The 14271-nt window shown below is 36.7% G+C and overlaps 1 protein-coding gene across 3 annotated transcripts in view; it reads left to right on the top strand.

Moving 5' to 3' along the window:
• NPAS3 (neuronal PAS domain protein 3) overlaps window positions 1–14271 on the top strand; it is a 992068-nt gene that overhangs the window by 701 nt on the left and 977096 nt on the right. The gene's annotated exons all lie outside the window — the stretch shown is intronic.

Raw genomic sequence — 14271 nt, 5'->3', positions numbered from 1 at the left:
CGGGGGGTGGGGGCTCGGCGGAGGGAGGGGACGGCGAGGAGCTTGCACCAGGCCCGGAATGTCTCGCTGAGGGGCCGCCTCGGCTTGTGCAGTTCAAGTGCAGCTAGGCCAAAACTAGAGAGGAGCTGTTTTGCTCTTCGCAACAAGCTGCACAATCGCGCAAGTTTGTTCCGAGCTTTCCAACAATTGGGGAATATTGTGTCTGGATCCCCCCCTCCCCCTGCTCCTCCCTTTGCAGGCTGCTGGGGGGAAGTTCGTGGTGGTGGAAGCACATCAGGGTCTTCGGGGCAGCTGCGCTAGGGGCTTCATTCCGTCAGAAACCAAAGAGTTTATGTACAACACATCTAGCTGCAAGGGCGAGGGACTGATGTGATTCTTAGGACTCAGTGGTTCAGACTTTACCCCCCCCCCCCGACTTTTGCTCGTAATCCTCCCTCCTAGCCCCCATTCTTGAATGTGGACTAGTGTTTTTGCTGACATGAATCTACTGTGGCTGTCATGAATGGCCCGTAGCAGATTTGTCCTAGTAAAGTGACTCTTTTTAAAGAAGTGATCTCAGGGAAACAGTTTACCAAGTTCATGTGATGTTACTTTGCCATTCTTACAAAAGTATTCAGAGATAGTGCCCAGGAGGAGAGCTGCCAGAGTTTCTGCTGTCTTCAGCATTGCTAGGGGGGGGGGGGGGATGCCACTCCTGTTTAGTTCCAAAATGAAAATTGAACATTTAGACAGCCTTAAAGTGCAGAGGGATTGGGACAGGTTAAGGACAGGTTGATCAGAGAGGTAGTTAAAGAAAAATAAGTTGTGGTCAAGCAGACTTTGTTTCATGTCTGTCATTTTCAAACCTGTCTTTTAAATATTAGTGTGAGCACCCCCAGTAAGTTTTAAAAGAATGAAATAGTGACAGACTGGTTAGAGATATTTGTGCTTTTCATAATGGAGTAAGTTACTGAGTATTGCAAAAGGTTGGGAAGCTATACATTTTCTAGACAACGGTGAAGTATTAATATAGTTGTGCCTGAGATTGTTCTATTAACTGTTGCACTCTGACTGTGCAGTCAGAAATGTATATGCTAGCTGAATTTGGCCATATGTGTAATGGGAAAACACCATGTTACTAGAAATCAGAGGTTTAACTTATGTTTCTGCTTCTCTTTACTTATAAACGTTCAACATTTTCCTCCTGTGACCGCGAAGGCATTTCTTCTATATTAATAGTGTCTTTAGCAGCCTGCTTTTTTATTCTGTAAAGTTCTTTGAGGTAAAAACAACAACATATAAATATCAATGCCTTTTCCCTCTAACAGGCAATTTTTTTCTGTCTTCTTTCTGAGCATGGTACTATATTAGTACTAAGTGTATTTGCCAGGACAGCTTCAGTAATCTCTCAGCAGAAGCATATTTGTGTGCCATTTTGGGAATTTCTCTGAGATAGGAATCTTGAAGATAGAATTAATTTCTAGGGGAAACTTCATAGCCTGTGCATGAGTGCTTTCTTTATCACCTGTCTCCATTTGGCATTCGGAGAAGGTAAATCAAAGTGCGCGATTTGTTATTCTGCTCCACTTGAGAGCTGAACTAAATAACACTTGGTCTGAAATTCTGATTGAAGTTGTAGGAGGATATACTGTATTTAATTTAATGCCCTTTAATAGCATCTTCTTGTTCAGCTCTGATGCTGTCATTTTAAAGGTTGGATCAGAGTGGTTTTTCTCTGTAGGGAGTGGGAGGAGTAATCATTTCTGGGGAAAAAGTAGTCCAAATTCCTGCAGCACTAATAGCCGCAAACTTGGCCTAGTGTCCAAACAGTTGTTTTGTGCCCTGAGGGTTCACTTTGTTATCACTGTTTACAATGTCTTGAACACTTGAAGTATAAATATTACTTGTGTAAGTTGATTCATGCTTGTACAAGAAATGATCTCTCAAACTATGCTGTTTCGAAAAAGTTTTTGAAAAAATATAATTGTGCTTCAGTAAATAGACATTAATGCTCATTCTCCGAAAACTTATTTATGTCTCTAAATTTTTGCAAGCAGCTGTTTGTGTAAGCCTACTTTACACCCATCCTCTGATGCACATATTCTAAGTGACTTGAACAAGAGGCACAAATCAAATGCTTTATAAAGAGTTTTACAGTCTTTTTTTCTTAACTGTTTTTAAGCAGTAAGTGTGAAAATTAAGAACTGTATGAGTAAACATCGTGTATACTGTTAGTTTATTATTCATTTCCACCATATTTAGCTGGATTATATTAACCTTACTTTAAATAAGTTAATTGTTATAACGTGTCTTTCAAAGAGAATATTTTTATGCAACTTACCACCAGCATTAGTTGAACATTTTACACTTTGATTTAAACATTTTACACTTTGATTTATGTGTTTGAATTTGATTTATGGGGAGGAAAAAAGAATTGAAAAGTTACACACTTTTACTAGTTTGATTTTTCTTTTGAACTCCGGTAGGTTGCAAATTATACAGTTACAATACCAGCCTAGGATTTTTCAATTGTGTGGATGTATAACCAAGAAAATTAAATAGACAGAAGTGTCATGCATATGATATGCCAGCTCTGATTTGCAAAGCGTATCACAATATCACAGAGGTATTGGTTTAAAGTAAAGAAAAAAAATCCTTCATTTTTGTATTTCTTTCTAGAGTATGAGCTTAAACACAGCAGTGATAAATGATGATATGCATTGTCTAACACTTGCTTTTATATAAATAGCTCCAGAAGATTGCTTAAATGATAATCGAAAATATGAAATAGGGTGGCCTTCATATCACAAGGCCAAGGGTCTACAAATGGAAAAACTGAAATAATGAAATATTTCCAAGGCAACAGACTGTCAACAAGAACAGTAATGCATGGGCATATCATAGAGCTACCAGAGAGGATATTAGATCTTATAGCTCTAGAGCCAGTAGTTATAATGACCTTTATTAAATAGAGCCCTCCCACATTACAACAATCTTTCTGATTTCTGATTTATGGATTAGCAGTCATGCTACTATTCATAATTTGAAACATTCTCCCACCATATTTGAGTTGCTGCTTTTTTTTTCTCAACTAGAATCATATATTATTTAAGGCTTACATGAGAGTATTGATCAACAAAAGTTATATTAGGTATTTTCAGTAACTAATGGGATTCTGAATAACAAGGCTTTGTCTGTAGCCCTGGTTCTGCCTTCTTTACAGCATAACTTTTTTCTTACCAGAGGCTATAGCCATTTAACTTGTTTTACACCAAATGAATGGTGCCGCATAATCATGTTACGAATACATATTAAATAATTACCAGGCTTCTTTTCAGGTCTAGTAACTTTGCAGTCATCATTAGAGTTATCATGTAAACATTAATAAATTACAGCACACCCCAAAATGTAGGCATTTTCAGGGGGGGCGTTGGGATATATCATGAACATCGGACCTTTTCTTTTTTACTGCGCTTGAATTGCAGGATGTACGTGAGTGGCAGTTTGAAAACTCAGTTTGACCTGAAACTTGGCATGGAAGTTGCCAAACCCCAGTGTGAGTTTTACTGCAAAAAATGATGTGAAACAGTTTTTGTAGAGTGACAACTGTGTTTTGTCATTTCATACAGATTTTATGCCAGCTCTACCTAAAAAGTATCATTTTCAAAACATTTGGTTTCATCAGCGTATTTATTTATATTAACAGTATCTTATTTATGGAGGGAGCACATTCAAAGAATGTTGATTGTTTGAAACTGAGCACATGGATTAACTCTAGCAATTCATTTTTGGCTGGATCTTTATCTCACTGAAGTTAGGAGGGAGGCTGATCTTGGCTTAATGGGAGTAGTATGGAGCCCTTCTGCAAACTGTAGTTGAATTTTATCTTTTATCAATTAACTAAAGAATTTTAGAGTTTAATGCAGTCATATCTGAGCCTGAAACCCCATCTCACCTGAGTAAAGCATGTATGTGAAATAAACCTATTGCAGTCAATTGCTGTTAACACCAGTAAGATTGCTAGTAGGTGTGAGAGTTATTCACACAGAGCGAAGCTTCAGGATCAGGCCTGTAGTTAATTTAATCAAGTTGAAATGTCCAACTTGCATTTTGAGGCTGACATATTTTTTATTTTTTAAACTAAAGAAGACATTACTCCCCCCTGCCCCCCAAAGCCCCATGCACCTAATCAAGAAAATTCTTTTTCAGTGTTTGATTTTTATTTACTTATTTTTATATAGGGTTTCTTTTGGGTTGTATTTTGATGGAGATCCATGACTGCCAAAGCTTTTTGGCATTTAGAAGAAATGTTTTGAAACAGAGTTAATAAATTATCCCATGTTTCATAATAGGCAGTATCTTTCTGGGTAACAAAGCTACTGTGTCCTATCTTTATCATAAAAAGTTGTATTGGTGTGAAAAAGAAGGCTGGCTCTTGGTTTTAACAGAACTTTGCATAGGAAGAATAATTTGTTATAATGTTGCATTTTGTTGCATAAGATGAGAATAAAATGGTTCCTGGCATGTCATATATGACTAGAGCATTGTTCTGTGACTAGCTTGAGTAGTAGTTTCGCAATACACAAAGTCCCATTGAAATGAATAGGACTCTTGTACCATTGATATTGACAGGACTTTTGCAGTAAAAATATTTTTTAATATTATATGTTGTAGTGGTATGTTACATGGACAAATATCATCTAGTAAGAGAATGATAAGGTTTGCAACTGAATCTTGGAAGAAATGGTTTATATTTGGAGAACATAGTCCCATGATTTTTTAAATTTAATACCCTAGGCCTGAATTTGTTCTCATTAAGACAAAAGACAAAACTTTTCATGAACTTTGAATGGGAGCAGGATTATGTATGATTTTGTATCATTAAACACACAAAATCAGGAACATTTCCAACTAAAACAGAGTAGTCCTCATGGAGACAGTTATTTCAATCTGTTGTGCCTAGATGCTGAAATTTATGCAAGTGCTCATCACAGACTTCATAGGCAAAACTCAATCACACTGACAAGTAACCTTATGTAATGAACAAGAATTTCTAATGAACCACTGGACGAGTATAGGCTCAATCTGTGATTTGAGGTTGCTCCCAGTTTGCTTTCTCAATGCGGCGTTTCCTTATTTGTTGTACACTGAAATTATATCCTTCAGGCATATGCTGTCCTCCTTTCTGTTTTGAGAACATACATTTATGTCACACTATACCCAAGCAAGACTAAATAATACTGTTTAGCATTTTAGTATAGATTTCTCTTCTTTTTGGAAGAGATTTTTATCTGAAGTGCTAGAGAAGTACTTTGAAAGACGTACAGTATAAACATTTTCATACCCATATTACAGGTAGGGAAGCTAAGGTAGCTAGTTTATGAGAACTGGCAAAGTCAGTGCTAAAAATTGGAATAAAAGTCCTAAGGAAGTACTACACTTCCACTGAAATAAGGCACTTCTCTGAAATGGCTTGGTATATTTTTATATTTGTTATTTCTCAAAATTATTTGTAAACTTGATGCATAAAAGAAGTTCAAATTGCTGTTAAATAATTTAAATGAAGATGTATTATGTTTACATATGCCTACAGTGCATACGTATGATAGAGAGTTTGATTGGTATGCATGTATAATCTACAGTTAAATATGGTGGGGCCCATATTTCTGAGGTATCTATGGAATTTAGACATCTAATCCTTATTGAATTTCAGTAAAGATTTGTCCCTAATACTGTTGACTCTTTGCAAGTCCCTGACCAGGAATGTTGTCTGGATTAGGAATATAGAGTTGTGTTCATTAAAGGGCGTATGGATATAGTTTTTAAACCAAATTTTATAGACTAATGCTGTCTTGGTATGGTCATTTTGAATTAAATTATGCAAGTGAGCATCTTGCTTATGATTTTGTAGGTCCTTTTATATATGCTGGAGGGGGCTGATTTCCTTGGTTTTTTTCCTGGTTTATATATTACATTTGAGAATTTGGTATGTTTGTGATTTCAAGCTCCATTTATATGAGTTAGGTGGTCTCAGAATTGTTGTCTTTAGATTGCAGTTCATTTAGCAAAGTTATTTGATAAATATTGGATGGACTAATTGTCTCCTCTTAGGAGACTCATGATATAGCAGGGAAAAACAACATGTAACATGTGTGGGTGGTACTCTTTGTAGATCAGGTTTGAGGTCAGTTGAAAACAGCTGAGTGACCATCCAGACTCTGGGTTAAAAAAAGGACTTGTTGATGGTATTGTTTATACTTTAACCTCCAAGTTGTAAGGAGTGGCTGATTATATTTGTCAGGCTGTTGTTCGATGTAGAATTGACGGATGTGTTTCACCTATGTATAAACTACTAGTTCCACAGATGAAGGGATCTGGAAAAATTTGCATTATTAAAAATAAAAAAGCCCTGTTTTTATTTTAAGGTAACAAATAAAAGGATTGCATCAAAAGAGAAACAAATGTTTGGGGTTGTTAATTCTGATTTAAAAAAAAACTTGTATTTCTTGTATAAATCAAAAGTACAGTAATTTTTCTCTATGGCTGAATGAGCTAGATAAATGGTACTCAAGCAGCAGTGTTTGAAGGATCCAAGTATTTTAGTAGAGTATCTTAATTAATTGGATGTTCATTTTAATAGTGAGGCTTCCTGTTTGTAGGCAGTGTTGGATAAGGAGAATGTATATTTGCTATGTAAATTATGTATATACGTTGAAGAGGACCAATTTCACTAGAGTTGTATTTTTGCTAAACAACTGTTTCATATTAAACAACAAAAATAAACTGAGTTGACGGAAAGTACATACCTAAAGTGAGAGCAACGGTAGAAAAAGATTCAACTGTGCTTGGATCTTAGCAACAGATATACTGTTCCCTTTATTACAATCATTCCGTTTATGTTGGGATTCTGAAACCAAGAAGCACTGGCTTTCCTCTTAATTTTATTTTATATTTTTTATAAGTTAGCCTAAGGAGCTTTTCCACACAGTTATAATTTGGTAGCCCTTATTTCATGCATTCCAATACCAGTTTATTCAAAGTCTAATTTTATGTTTTTGTGCAACTTCTTGAAGACCAGAGTATCAGTTAATAGAATAGAGTAAATATTATAAATCCAAAATAAAAAGAGTGATTTGACATGCTGATTATCCATCTTTGGGGTCCTTTTTACAATACAGAATGTTCAGATTACCTGTAATCTCCCAGGAATTCTCTCTTTGCTTTTATACTTAATTGTTTTGTAATGTGACCAGAAAAAGTATTTTGAGTCCTGGTTGTGACTTCATTTTCACATGTGAAGGTTTTCATGCATCATATTGACTGTTCAGTGAAAAATAAGAAGAAAACAAAATCATTAGGAAAAGTTGCTTATTAGTGGCAGAAATATTTTTCAGTTCCCAAGCAAAATGAAGCATCTGTTTGATGCAAATTTTGGAGAAAACTTAAAAATATTCTACAGTTGTGTATACCTATGAACTCTGTGGAGTTTACATACAGAGTATTGTAGACATATGCACATACACATTATTTGCTTGAAATGAAATAATGCTGTATAGTTGTCTTCCACATGCTGTAAATGTCTTACTTTAGATAAAGTTTAAATTTAACACATGCACAGGAATGGTGCTTTTTTTTTTTTTTTTTACTAACGCTGTGAGGGAAAAGTAGGCTCATCATTTTTTGCACATTTTTATTGTTCTGTGTAAATGTAATTTGTTAATCCTGTGAAATTTGTCATAGATAAATTTGCTTGGATTATCTTGTCACCACCGTATCTGCATTCTTTTGTTCATTGCTTATTCATAATTTAACAGTCTGGCAGTGAGCCTTTTTGGGATGCTCACAAAAGATATATGACCTCTACCAGCTGCTACTATAACCTGCAGAATGCACAGCAAGACATTAGAAACGTGAGGATTCCTCTACTGATTAAAGTGCTCTTCATTTAAACAGTCTGTTCATAAGAATCTCAGGAATCTTTGTGAATAGCAGTTTTTATTTTTTTTTCTTTCCTCAAAATTAGTTCTAACGGTGTTTTTCCGAAGTAGACAAAACTAATATGGAATGTTAATCTAGTAGTATTTTATTTTCTAATTGCACTAACGGAAATGAAATTTTTCATTAGTGTTATGTATATATGCATACATCTATATATTTACTGTAATTTGGCAGTATGAAAAAATACTGCCTTTTCTGATCATTCAAATCTAAATCTTGCTACTAAGATTTTTGTCATGCATTGTTATCAGGTTCTGGTTTCAGAGGGGCTGGCTGATTTAAATCTGCTTTAGCCCAAACACCTTACAGACTGTACTCTGTAAACACTCGATATAATACAGTACATGGACGACATTAAATAGAATGTTACTTGAAGTGTAGCAACGTTTTACATTGTCATTATTCTCCTGACTCAGTTTAGCATGTACATTTCCAGCCCTCCCCCCTCCTTTTTTTTTTGGTAACCTTTTTTCCCCTTATCTGCAGATCAGCTTGTGAGTAATGGCTAGTTTTTACCTCCCCTTTGTGCTGGCACGTGATTATAGTTCAAAATAATTCATTGCTAATCCATGCAGTATTGGTTCATCTCCATCACTGTTTTGTGATTAAAGCCTCAGGCCTGCAGGAACATCCTGCCATATAGTTTTCTGCTCTGATTTCCTTTTCCTGCTACCCTTATTTTAAATAGTTCTGTAGTTATTGCACTCTCACTTTATATTTCTTGAAATGTATTGATTTAATGAGATTAATATTTATTTGAGACCTTTGTTTTAAGGAATTGTGAAAAACATTTCTGTTTTGCTTTCAAGGCGTCTTTTTATGTGGGTTTATAGGTCTTGGTTCACCTCATCTGATGTTATAAACCTGTGGCTTTTTAGTCCTTCATTTCTTCTTAGAGGTCTGTGTTCTGTTTGTACATATTTACATAGTAAGGTAAATCAGTGTCCAGTGTCTTGAAAGGAAACACTATGTCTTTATGAAGCAAATCATAGTAATGATTGCCTTGAAATCTCTTACAAAGTATTTTAATCAGTGCTACTAGTGTAAAATAAAGTCGTTTGAGGAACTTCTGTGATCTGTGGGGCCTGATCCTGCTATGATATCTTCTGTTGAAGCCAGTAATTGTTGTAGATTGGTTTTATATGCTAAAATAAGAAATACATTGATCAGCTTTGAATTTAACATTTCTAGATTATGAAGCAAATCCATCACTTCATTTCACATCAAATAATACCAATTTTATAAGAAGGTCATCTAAAAGATTTTTAAAGACTTTGTTTCAGCATTGAGTAGTCCTGTATTCCTTTTAATAATTACTTTCATCTCATTGTAGCCCTGTGTTTGAAAGTGTAGGTCAATAAGGATGATCGCATTCAGAATTTCATGATCTGTGTAGTGGAACAAATTGAAAGCAAAGCCTGTATCAATCACTGTGAAGGGAGGGTTAATTGTTACTGCTTCTCAAGCCTCTGGACAGATAAACCAGTAATGAAATACTTATTGCTCTGATATGTGAATGGTAAAGGATGAAACAATGGAAACAGAAGCAGTCTTCAAAGATAACAAAAAAAAAAGCAAAGAAAAAGGAATAATCTGGACTAAAGTAAGATACTATATATGCTCTACATTAACGTTTTAAAAGTAATATTGTTTTCATCTAATACAGCCTTCAAGTAATGATTTAAGACAGCAGTAAGTGTTAGGTTTCTAAAGCCAAAACAAAACGTGAATTTGAAAGCTCTTTTTATGCAAACAATTTAAAATGTTTTACATAAAGTCTGGACCCTAGGTAAAAGTAATGTTTCTATGTATGTAAGATTTTTATTCTTTTGCTTTGTTTTCTGTTTAAGTGCTTTTCTTTTGCTTTTTAATTTAATTCATTTTTTATTTTCAAAGTACAGCTGCATGTACTAAATCCAGTGTGTTTTGTTACTGTGTGAAGGCATTTTAGAGCTTTTTGTCTACAACCAACCAGGATACTAAAGGAGTGTTTAAAGATAGAAACAGCAAAGTAAAAATGAGTGCAGCAAACAAATTATGGTACTATAGTAAATATTTAACTATTTCTAGAATGTGAACTTAACATTTAAACATCTGTTAGTTACTTATATGTTGAAATATATGCAAAAATATTTAGCCAAATTGAAGTCTTAGGCCCATGACAATCATCTCAACACAGTGGGTAGTTCTGAAAATTAATGAGAATGATAATACTGTAAAGACTGTTCCAGAGTTTGCCCAAATTCATTATCTAAGACTCTTGTTAAGAACATCTCAAAGAATTTTAACCAGGAAAATATATTAATGGTTCAAAAGCATTTTTCAAAATGGTGATTTATAAAAGTATAATGGAATTATATATGCAAGAGCTATAGTTAGAAGTACAGATAACATGAGTATGACTTTAGGAGGAAATATTTTTTTAATGGCTAAAGTACTTGGATTTGATTTCATACAGAGGTGTTGAGCTTTCTTTATTATTTTATATATTGGAGTGGAAGGAATGAAAACGTGAAGGCTACTTGCAAAATATATACCGTATGTATTCAAACACAAGACAGGTTTTTTTTCCCCCAATTGGCATGGGGAAAAAATGCTCCTTGTCTTAAAATCACATACAAGGAAATCTTATTAAATACATTGTCTGTCATTAAACTGCTGCTACATGCAGCATGTTCTCAGCAATGGAAACCAACCATGAAGTTGATTAAATGCAGCCAACATTGGGCATGACTGTAGAACACATGGCCCACATTGGGCAAACATAGGCTAGTGTAGCCCATCTGAATAAGCCACATGGTAGTGCTCATTAACCACAGTCCCATTCACAGCTGACTTGTTTTCCAAGTCATGGTAAGCCACTAAATTGCATATATTTGTACTTCCTCTTTACTTCCACAGCTGAGCTGCACTTTTTTCCTTCCTGTTTCCAATTTTTTTCCACTAGCCTTAAGTGTCTGTCATATATCTCAGTGGGGCCCCAGACAGTTCACCCCAGATCCTTTTGTTTGCCCCCCCTCTCAGCCTGGCATATATGATTGGTGCGGGCCTGCCCTCCATGAGGTGAAGTTGGACCAGGTTGCTCTGTATTTCAGCTGCATATAATTTTTTTAGAGCATCCCAGGACAGGTTCCAGTCATAAGTAGTGGCTAATTAGTACATGGTTCCTTTGTCAGGGGTATCCTGGAGTGTACACACATAATGAACAGTGCTGAGCTATGGGGTCATCATGACTTGAAATGCTGTTGACTCTTGGTGGGGCCCAGCCTAATGAACTGTGTGGTAAATCGCAAGCCTTTGGCTTTGGACTAGTATCATGCATAACTTATACTACATGTAAGTCCCAAAGTGTTGTTCAAATGTGTGTTTATGAAAGCATCTGTGCTAAAACTGGTGCTAGAAGCAGTTTTAAGTAAAGATAACATGCATCAGTTCTAGATGAACTAAGTGCGTGGGTACTATATTCAAATTGCTATAGCCATGTTAAATTTCCAAGTTATTGTTTTCAAATTTACTCTTCATTTCCGTGTATTCAGGGAGGGCAGAGTCTAGCAGCAAGGAGAGGGGGAAGGGGCTGCCAAGAGAAAAAGTTGGGAAGAAACAGACTACAGAGGGGTACCTGAACCACCAGAAATTCAAGGCAGACCACCAATAATTAGATTCCATGCCTGGAAAATTATAACAAATGTATACATTCTCCATATATAGACTCTAATTTTTGGGGGGTTGTCTTATAATTTTGATAGTCTTCTATTAAAGTTAATATAGTATTTCTGACTCCTTAGCAACTTAATGAGGCCTACAACTATTACAAGCTAAATAAAGCTATGAATTAATAGTTTGGGTACACTGTAAACATCTTCTAGACGTTCAAAAAACACTTTTAGGAGTAAGGTGATATGAGACATCTTTCATAGTTTCATAGTTTCTAGGGTCGGAAGGGACCTGAGCAGATCATCTAGTCCAACCCCCTCCATGGCAGGAAAGAGTACTGGGGTCAAACGACCCCAGCAAGGTGTTCATCTAACCTCTTCTTAAAAACCCCCAGGGTAGGAGCCTGCACCACTTCTCTTGGAAGTTGGTTCCAGACCCTAGCCGCCCTGACCGTGAAATAGCGCCTCCTGATGTCTAACCTAAACCTACCCTCTGCCAGCTTGTGACCATTATTCCTGGTCACTCCTGGCGGTGCTCAGGGGAACAGTGACTCCCCCAATGCCTGCTGATCCCCCCTGACTAGTTTATAACAGGCCACAAGATCCCCCCTCAGCCTTCTCTTTAGGAGGCTGAACAGGTTCAGGTCCCGTAGCCTCTCCTCATAGGGCCTGCCCTGCTGTCCCCTGATCATGCGAGTGGCCCTCCTCTGGACCCTCTCGATGCTGTGCACATCCCTCTTGAAGTGTGGCGCCCAGAACTGGACACAGTACTCCAACTGCGGCCTGATCAGTGCTGCATAGAGGGGGAGGATCACCTCTTTGGACCTGCTTGAGTTGCATCTGTGGATGCATGACAAGGTGTGGTTTGCCTTCCTAACTGCCTCCCCACACTGCCGGCCCATGTTCATCTTGGAGTCAATGATGACTCATTGATTCATGTCATTGACTTTAGATTTTTGACTCATTGACTTTAGATTTTTCTTCAGCATGTTAAGAATTTCCTGTTGCTTTTTCCTGATGGGATTGACGCAGCTGTGTATCATATGGAATGAAAGAGGAACTAAATGCCTTACTTTGGTTTATGTAAGTTTTTCATTTGGGAAAACTGATGTGTTCATTTTGACCCATTTTCAAAATACATCAGTCATATTATAATGATGTGCTCCAGATTCTCTCAGTAAGAGCTAGTGATGGTTAGAGTATCCATTTTTAAGTGGCAAAGATTGTATAAAAATATTCCAAATGTATTAGTTAAAGGTTCTGTCTTCTGCATGCTATAAAATATAGTTTCCTTAAAAATGAACAGCCATTGTATGGTGCATACAGTGTTCCCATTTGCGTTTCGGTAAATCTTCACATCATGATAGTAACTGTATATATGTGAAAAAACATCTGTCAGTCAACACATTTGCAGAATTAAATTATTAGTGAAGTTGTAATTTCTAGTTGGAAAATCAAAATAATTATGTAATTTATAAAATCACCTTGGGTTCTGTTCTGTCCCTGCCCCATAAGTTTTACTGGGAAATAGGAATGCAAAATAAAAGTGGGAGGGAATCCAAATTTTTGCCTATTTAAGTGCAATTATATTTTGGATCTAGATTGTCCTTTCCCGTGAATATGTGCATTACATGGAATGCAGGGAGCTAGGCAATTCTGAAAACTTCATTTAGTGGCATATTCAAATATTTTCCTTTTCAGATGAAAGTGTTTTCTCTAGTGTTAAGGAATGTGGCCATCTAACCCAGATGATGCTGGGAAGTTGTAGGGAAACCTTCTGTAGGGAAACTAGGTACAAATCTACTCTGCTTTCTGTCATGGCTCTAGCAAGAGTCAATAGCTGATTTCCCTCCCATATGTGCCGGAGCAGCTGCTCAGGGGTTCCAGTGAGAATTAATGCGCTTTAATCAGCATTAGCTGCTGATCAGACGGCTATTTGTTTCCATCGGCTGTGCAGTGGTGAGTGAAGAACCACACAGTCAATTAATACGCAAAGAGCCTGAGAAGGCTGAATATGGGGGAAGGCTGCTATATAAGATGCTGTGTTACTGCATTGTCAGAACAGTGCCACTCTACAATAGAAATGTAAATTGAGTTGCAGGGAGTGCCAGGAAAAGGTAATGTGGTCAGGTTAAAGAAAAAAAAAAGCTGAAGCAAATACTCTGTTGCAGTGTGATACCAACCAGTGCAGTGTCGTATAACTTCTGACAAGACATACTGCACAAGTTAATGATGGCCAAGACAGCACTAATGCAAAACAGCTGTGAACCTCGGTCCTCATCCTCCTTGATCTGTTAGTTGATTTGATGCCATCAACCAGGCTCTTCTTAAAATATTGTTTACTGTTGGCTTCTGTAGATATTTTCTCCTCCTAGTTCTCTGACTTCACTAATTGCTCCTTCATCATGTTTTCTCCCTCTACACCTGTTCCCTGGGTAGCTTCACCCACCAAGACAGATTCAGCCCTCATCTCTATGCAGACACCTATCTTTTAGACAAAACTAAAATCTTGGCTTACACCTCTGAGATCTGCTCACTCACAAATTTGTCAGCTCAAGCTCAGCATGGCTGAATCAGAGCACTTACTCTTCCCCTTGCCCCACAAGCCCTCCTAGCAATCCGCTGTCTTGATCACTATGGA

Source organism: Gavialis gangeticus, unplaced genomic scaffold, assembly GCF_001723915.1.
Source record: "Gavialis gangeticus isolate Ggan-Ray unplaced genomic scaffold, GavGan_comp1, whole genome shotgun sequence".
NCBI classification, from domain to species: Eukaryota; Metazoa; Chordata; order Crocodylia; family Gavialidae; genus Gavialis; species Gavialis gangeticus.
Note: the sequence above shows the minus strand (reverse complement) of the source record. Positions and strands in the feature narration are given on the sequence as shown.